The sequence below is a fragment of the Lactuca sativa genome, chromosome 9, assembly GCF_002870075.4.
Source record: "Lactuca sativa cultivar Salinas chromosome 9, Lsat_Salinas_v11, whole genome shotgun sequence".
Classification (NCBI taxonomy): domain Eukaryota; kingdom Viridiplantae; phylum Streptophyta; class Magnoliopsida; order Asterales; family Asteraceae; genus Lactuca; species Lactuca sativa.
Window position 1 is genome coordinate 147,768,791 of NC_056631.2, and position 7,863 is coordinate 147,776,653.

The 7,863-nt window shown below is 35.6% G+C and overlaps 1 non-coding gene across 1 annotated transcript; it reads left to right on the forward strand.

Moving 5' to 3' along the window:
- Window positions 1-391: 391 nt before the first annotated feature.
- On the forward strand, window positions 392-498 carry LOC111904790 (small nucleolar RNA R71). Its single transcript, XR_002854628.1, has one exon. It is a non-coding gene; the product is annotated as a small nucleolar RNA R71 (small nucleolar RNA).
- The last annotated feature ends 7,365 nt before the right edge of the window (window positions 499-7,863 follow it).

The following is a 7,863-nucleotide window of genomic DNA, read 5'->3' on the forward strand; positions in this document are numbered from 1 at the left end:
CATAATCAAACCTATCACCGCTTGAATAGCATACTTGCACCTTTTTATTTCCATTCTCGTCCAATTCGAAATCTCTCGTAAGGTGAGGTCCATTGCAATTTTCACAACCCATCCGAATAGCAAGGATTGTTTGATCCATTTTATCCATTCTTCTATCCATGCTTTTCAACATCGCCATCATTGCCGCCATGTCTTCAGAGGCATAATCACATCTCCCCTAATTGGATTATTCCTAGGATTATGATATTCTCTAGAGTGCTTAGAGAATTCCTCAATTAATTGTTTAATCACCGGGGGTGCCTTCTTCGTGAGCGGGCCTTGCAAGTCAAGTAATTGCCTTGTTGTCACATTGACTCCATCATAGAAAATGGAGACTTCTTGTTGACTATTTAAGTCGTGATGTGGGTAATTCCTCAATAAACCTTTGTACCTCTCCCACGCCTCATAAAGTGATTCGCCCACTTGTTGCTCGAAATTGGCTATGGTCTTTTTCAACTTGGATATTTTTGATGGTGGGCAAAATTGGTCAATGAACTCTTTTTTCATCTTGGCCCAATTCATGATGGATCCGGGAGGTAGTGATTTTAGCCAATCCTTTGCAGCGCCTTTAAATGTGATTGGTAACATGCGTAGCAAAACAGTGTCGCGGGCCACATTTGGGAAGTTGAAATAGTCGGATATGTCGTTGACCTCTTCTAAGTGCTTGTATGCGTCTTCGTGATCTTTTCCATAAAATGGAATCTCCTCGAGTTGGGAAAGTATGTGGCCCTTGAGTTCGAAATTGGCGTTTGCGGGAATCGTGGGTTACACGAGTCCCGGGCCGGTGTCTTCACGCATCTTCTTCTTCCATTCCCCCATGGGGACTTCATCGATGTTAGCCATGGGAATAGCTAATTCGACGTCGGAATCGGAATCGTGCCCGAATGTAGGGTCTTCTTCTCCTTCGGTTTCGTACTCGGTGTCCTCTTTGATTGGGTCGTCGCTTGCTAAAGAGGCGCTGGATTCTCCGACTTTCTTGCCCTTTTTCTAGCTGAAAACGGATTTAAGATTCCGTAGTGGTAAGTTCTTCGGTTTTTCGGGATATCCAATTGTTATGCCTTTGTTTCTTCTAAGTGTTGCTTCCGGATCTTTAAAAGGTGGGATCAGTGGTGTGCCTCCTCCCCCAGTCATAAACGTTCTGAAAAAAAAAGACACGCGTAAAAAGAAAGAAAATTAAAAACGAAAATTTTCTGTTCAGTGATGGATTCGTCAAGTCTGTTCGAAGGGACTCGTCGAGTTGAGGCAAAAACAGCAAAAAATTTTAAACAAAATTTCCTAAAAACTACTAACAAAAATTCAATCCTAGTGCTAAATCTAATAAAAATAGTAACTTTGTGCAAGAAAAATCTCACACAAAGGATCGATAACAATAGTAATCAATTCAAAGTTGGAACCGTTCCCCGACAACGGCGCCAAAAACTTGATGTGTGTAAAACGAACTAGTTTTAATCCTACTCATAAAATTTAAATTAATCACACAAAAGGCATTGGACTTGTCTATTGGTGGTATAGTTCTAGTAAGCAGGGTATCGAACTCAGGGAACAACAATTTAAACTAATTACTAAAATTATCTAATAGCAACTAACAAATAATAAAAGAGTGTTTTCTCTAGTTTTACAAGACTAGAAACTTACTAACTAATACTTAAACTAATTAACTAAAAACTAGATAAGCAAAGATTCGACTAAATTCAATAATGAAGGAGACTTCTGTTTAGGTTCAACTCAATTGATCCTATGGTTGAGTTTATGGTAATAGTGCAATGGATTAATTCTTCTATTGTCTATCGATTCAGGTGATTAGGTTCACATTCGCTACACTAATCCTTAGAAAACAAACTAACTCAAACTGTGGCCAATTTTCTAAATTAATTTAATTCCTTAGGTTATTTATTCGGGTTAATTAAGACTTGTAATGGTTAACTAATTTGGCCCTTTAGTTAACCTCTTGTTGATGGTTCATCACAAAAGCTCACACGTAAATTTACCTATTTTCTTATTAATTCTAGTTTCACATTAGCTAATCCTAGTCATATAATAAAGTGTTAACATAAATTATACAAGGTAAACAATTAAGAGATGTTCATGCAACTTAATTATCTTCCTATTAACAGAAAAATAGTTATCATTCACACATAAGGTTCTTTAACATGATTAAATTAACAAAATCACCAATATTAAACTAATCCTACCATAAATCAAACCATACTCTCAACATTGTCTCCCCAAACAGAAGTTAAAAGGTTTTAGCTCATGATTGAGGCAATTGAAAGCATAAAAACGAAATCTATATGTCTATACATGATGAAAACCAATAAATTGAATTAAGAATAATGAAAATTGCCTCTAATCTCCTTTGGAATCGGATTTAGGGTTGGATCTTTGTTCTCTAGGTCTTCTCTGACTTTAATTCGCAGCTTTTCTCCCCAAGGGTTCTCTGGATTCCGTTGTATCGATCTGAAAAGCTGTATTTATAAATTCGACCCGACTCGCCGAGTCCATGACCGACTCGTCGATTCCATCACTTAATCCCCGTGTACGACAAGCTAAGGTGTCCTCAGCTTCGCGAATCTTCATAGCGACTCGTCAAGTTGATGCCAGACTCGCCGAGTTCCTTCCATTTTTTGGTCTTTTCTTTTTTTGATCATTCCAAAACTTCCCGATGGTTACTCCTGCTTCTTTTTGCTTTCGAGCATTCCTTTTGGACTGAAAACACAATTCACACACTTTTAAGTATCTTTTGTCCATAATATGCAAATAAATAGCTAATAAATGATAAAAATCCATGTTAAATAAAGGGCTAAATATGCACATATCAACATGTAATTCATATGTGAATTACATGTGATTTACATGTGAATCACATGTAATTCATATGTGATTTACATGCGAATCACATGTAATTCATATGTGATTTACATGTGAATTACATGTAATTCATATGTGAATTACATGTGATTTACATGTGAATCGTATGTAATTCATTAGGGAGATTAACAAGGCATTTTGTGGGTTTTCTGATCAAAGTAAGTCTGAAAAGTATTAGATGCTTTTTAAAGATGATGAAAATTCAGATGTAAATGTTGAAGATGAAATAGGAATTGTTACTGGAAATTGGGGGTTGTGGAGCATTTGAAGGAGACCCTGAAATTATAAGAAAAAAAGCTTTGAAAACTTATATTTAATTACTGAAGATACAGAAGAAGAAAAAAAGATAACATGCAAAAAAGGGTAGAAATGGTTTTTGTGGTCATGATTTGGAGACACGTAAACAATTATGCATCCTAAAGGGAGTGGTTTCCTTGCTACCACCTTGGTTTGCTTCTTTTATGTTGTTGCCAAAAGGAAGTACAAATATGATAAAGTTGATAAATATACCTGCTAGAAATGGAACTTGGGATTCCTGCTTCTTCCTCACATTCCTTCGCAAGATTATCTCCAGGTGAGATTCCATGTGGTTGCAATTATCAGATTAAAACTCATTTACATCTGATATAAGAGTAAACATGAGTTATTAATTATTAGATTCAAAATAAGAAAAAAAATTCCACCATTCCTCTAGCAACAAGATGATCAAGCATTCCTAGATAAGTTTGTTTCATTTCACTTCTTTTCCCAATCCACATGTATTTTTCTCCATCTTTTTCAGCATATCCACACATGTAAACTCCATAAGCCTACAATAAGATATTACAAGATTGTGTGAGATGCTTAATTAGTAATTACAATGTGTAAGATTTCGATAATTTGAAAGATTTTAAGGAAGATATGAGATATGAGATATGACATACATTTTGATGGGTTTTAGCCATAAGAACTTTCCTATGTGCGCATGCAAAACCCTAATGCTTGGATCTAGGCTCTCTAATTAAACATGCTTTGAATCCAAGACTTCTAATGGCTAATTAGGTTAAATAACAACATTGAAACAGATCTAGAACCGTACCTTTGAATTCCTTGTTGATCTTGTTGTCTTGGAGCTTCTAGAGTCACAAATGTCACTCCTCTAATGGCTTACAAACACCAATAGCAAGAAAGATGATTTAGGAGAGAGGAGAGGGGAGGAAATCGGCCAGGGTTCTCTTACTTTAGGTGAGGTGCCGATTTCCCTTAGCCATGGGGTCTATTTATACTTGTAGACTCCTTAAGGGTTACAACCTAAACCCTAATTGGATAATCTTCTCATAAGGCTATCCAAATCCTTTCCATAGATAAGTCATTGGACGATTTTGAAGCTATCCTAGCTTCTAGAATCCGTCCACTATATATCTATAAGGATTTATAGTCTAAAGCTTAACTATCAAACAATTGACAGTTTATACCCCTTTATTTAATTAACCTCTTTAAGTCACCAAATTAATTCCAATTAATTCTATGACTTATATTAATCAAATAACAATATATTATTCTTTATATTATTCTCATAATATATTAATAATATTTACTCTCTCTTAATAAATCATCCTATCAAGTTGTTATGGTGAAGGCAACCCAAAAGGACCATGCACAACCGGGTCAAATACTTGCCTAATATAGTTGCAGCCTTAGACACTATTCCAACACATTTATCCCAAAGTAAGGTGTTGCTGCACGTTCCATAAGATGAAGTAACGGGATATAATTGCAATCATTTAAAATTATATAGGAAATCAAGATTTCATGCTTTATCATATTTGTACTTCCTTTTGTAAAATTGAGATTAAGTGTCTGTAAAATTTCATGCTTCCCAAAAACGCCACGAGATGCTAAGCATCGCTATTACAGCTATTCAATCGATTGAAGTTTTAGGCAAAGAATTATCTATTATGTTTGTAATGAAGGATTTACAAGAAAAAAGAGAAAGTAGACATTATTATAGACCATAGCAACAACCTGTAAGCCTCCGATAACAAGTCGGTATCAACAAATCGGTGACCTTTTTCAAATTCAAACTATGATTCCAAACAAATCGAAAAGAAAACAACAATAAATTCAAAACCCTAACGCTCCTAATTTTGAGATCATTAAACAATAAGATAAGCAAATGAAAAATAAGATCAGATGAGTTTTTAGTTTTTGATTCGGATGAAGAAGAACGACAACCAAGGTGATATCGTCTATGTGATTACAAAATAGAGAACAATCGGAGTACATTCAAAAGAAATTGATGAAATTCGAGTCAACATAGGAGTAAATATTACTTGTACATGTTGTAATTGAGATATGTATAGAAGACAAGAGACAAGTCATGTCGTGAGAAACATTAAAATGGAACCATTGCGATTCGACGGATGATCGGAGATCGACACCGCCATCGTTGTGGTCAGTTCTAGAATACGATGAAGATGGAGACGAACCTGAGTTGATTTACGGTTACTTCTAATTGATGTAGTGGATAACGAATTTGCTAAACTAGATTGATCAGGAGGAAAGAGATCGGCCAAAGCATTCAAATTGAAACAAAAGGTGAGAAATCGATTCTGATTTGCAGATGCAGGCAATCAGATGAGATGGAGGTGGTTCGTATGACGATGCGATACACGGACGCTACAAAGACGATGGAAGCCGATACGTACATACATTTTCATCGGGATACAACAACATTTTTTTACCTATAATACCCTTGCACTTTTAAGTTAAGATACCCCCGCCCATACAAGTTTCTATTTATTTACAGCCACAATGCATCTTGGCCATCCTTTTTTTCAATCCAACGCTCCACTTTTAGTTCTCGGGAAACTATGAGTTCTCAAATGATCCTTCCTATATATATATATATATATATATATATATATGTATATATATATATATATATATATATATATATATATATATATATATATATATAGGGAAGGGTTATATGGAAATTGAATGATTAGGACAACACATATTTGAACCAATGAAAACATGAAAACACATCACTTTAGAGTAACTACATAAATAACTTCCACAATACATTACTTGTGAATAAATAAATAGACATGTGTCATTTGATTATTGGTTCCAGCATATGTTGCCCTAGTTATTCATTTTCCATAAAACTCATTTCTATATATATATATATATATATATATATATATATAGGACTAGGTTATAATGTAGTTGGACAACTATTGTGCGGACGTGTGGACAATGTTATTCTATAAGAATTACTAAGAGAATAGGTTGTTTCACTACTAGAAAACAGACCTTTAATGACGCGTTTTTTACGACACGCACTGATTAATGATACGCAAAAGGGCGTGCCCTACAAATAATGTCAGATCTTTAGAAATTTGAAGAACGTAGGATGCGCATTTTTTGCGTGCCCTAAATTATTGTCCCACAAAAAAAAAAAATACAAACACGGAGGGCGCTTACTTAAAGTGTGCGTCCACTGTGAGTGTCGCTTTATAATTTTTCACTCAAAACGCGCGTTCAAGGGGGAAATCAAATCCTCTTAAAATTCTAAAATTTTTAAATACCCCGCTTCAAGATCTCCCTTCATTCTCTTCTTCCCTTCTCTCTACAAACCCTAATCATAGATACCATATCTTCTTACTTCGGTTGCTATAGTTTAATTGGACCAAAATTAATCATATATTAATTTTTTTAGCCCAAGGCAGTGGAGCTGAACACGAACACATGGGAAATTACAGCATCTCAAGCCTAAATCGAAGCAATCAAACATATTTTAGTCCTCTATCTTACATTGAGAATCATTTCCCCTCCCATTGCCGACCCCTTTGGAGCGATTTCTAGGGCTTGAATCAACATTTACCCATGTCGACACTCCATCTAATGCCCTCATCGCCTTTTTTTTCTTTTTGTGGAGGGGGTGATTCTAATTAGGTATATGCTATTCCATGTTTAGATTTCTGTAATTGCAATCCTCTCCTCCCATCAATATGATAATAAATGAAGATGAATAAGTCAAAATTTTGTTTTATTTTTTGGTCCCAATTTCTTTTTCTCTCACCCCTTCCATTCCATGGGCAGAGGTCAGCGGGTCGTCAAGCCTGGTTTTCATTCGCATGCCATAATTCATGCAGGTGCTGGAGTTCAAGCCCTGACAAAAGAACACTTCAAAACTGTTCGATTTTGGACAAAAACGACATGGGTAGCGATCGTAAGTCGAAAAAGAAGGGGTCTCCGGCTGAGTCCTCGTCGGAAGGTTTTTGTTCTTTCTCTTCGTTACCAATATTTCTCTGTTTATACAATTTTCAATACGAATTGATGAGGATACTCATGTTATGTAGACGGAGGGAAGAACAAAAGGCGTAGAAGTTCAGAAACAAAGAGTGATAAGAAAGAGAGAGACTCCGATAGGAAGCACAAATCGCATAAATCTTCAAGTACTAAAGGTACGCTTCGCTACATCATGAGCTTACATCCAGTTTTAGTTTTGTTGTTGATTTGTTTCTGTAATGGAGGAAAGCTAGGGTTTAATTTGTTGTCGAGTATCATCTTAGTATAAACACTCTCGATGCGATTAGTTACATAATCAAGCTACTTAGTGCGATTAGGGTTTTTCAGCTGTCTGTCTGCGCATTCTGTTTTCCATTCACTAAGATACGATACCCAATTTTTAGTTTTCTGATGAATCTGATACCTTTGTTCTTGTGCAATTGGGATTTGGAACTAAGAATCCAGTTGTAAGGACTTGTATCCTGCCAAACTTTTTACAAATATGTCACGTTATTTTTGCATTTTTTGTCTCACTCCCACCCACAAAGGTGGATAGACTGATAGAGACTCACACTTGATCTTTATATGTGTAGAAAAGACATAAATACCCTCCTATTGAGTCTTGAGTGTTTCATATTTGTTCTAATCTTATTTCTTCTACCCTCTAAAAACACACAG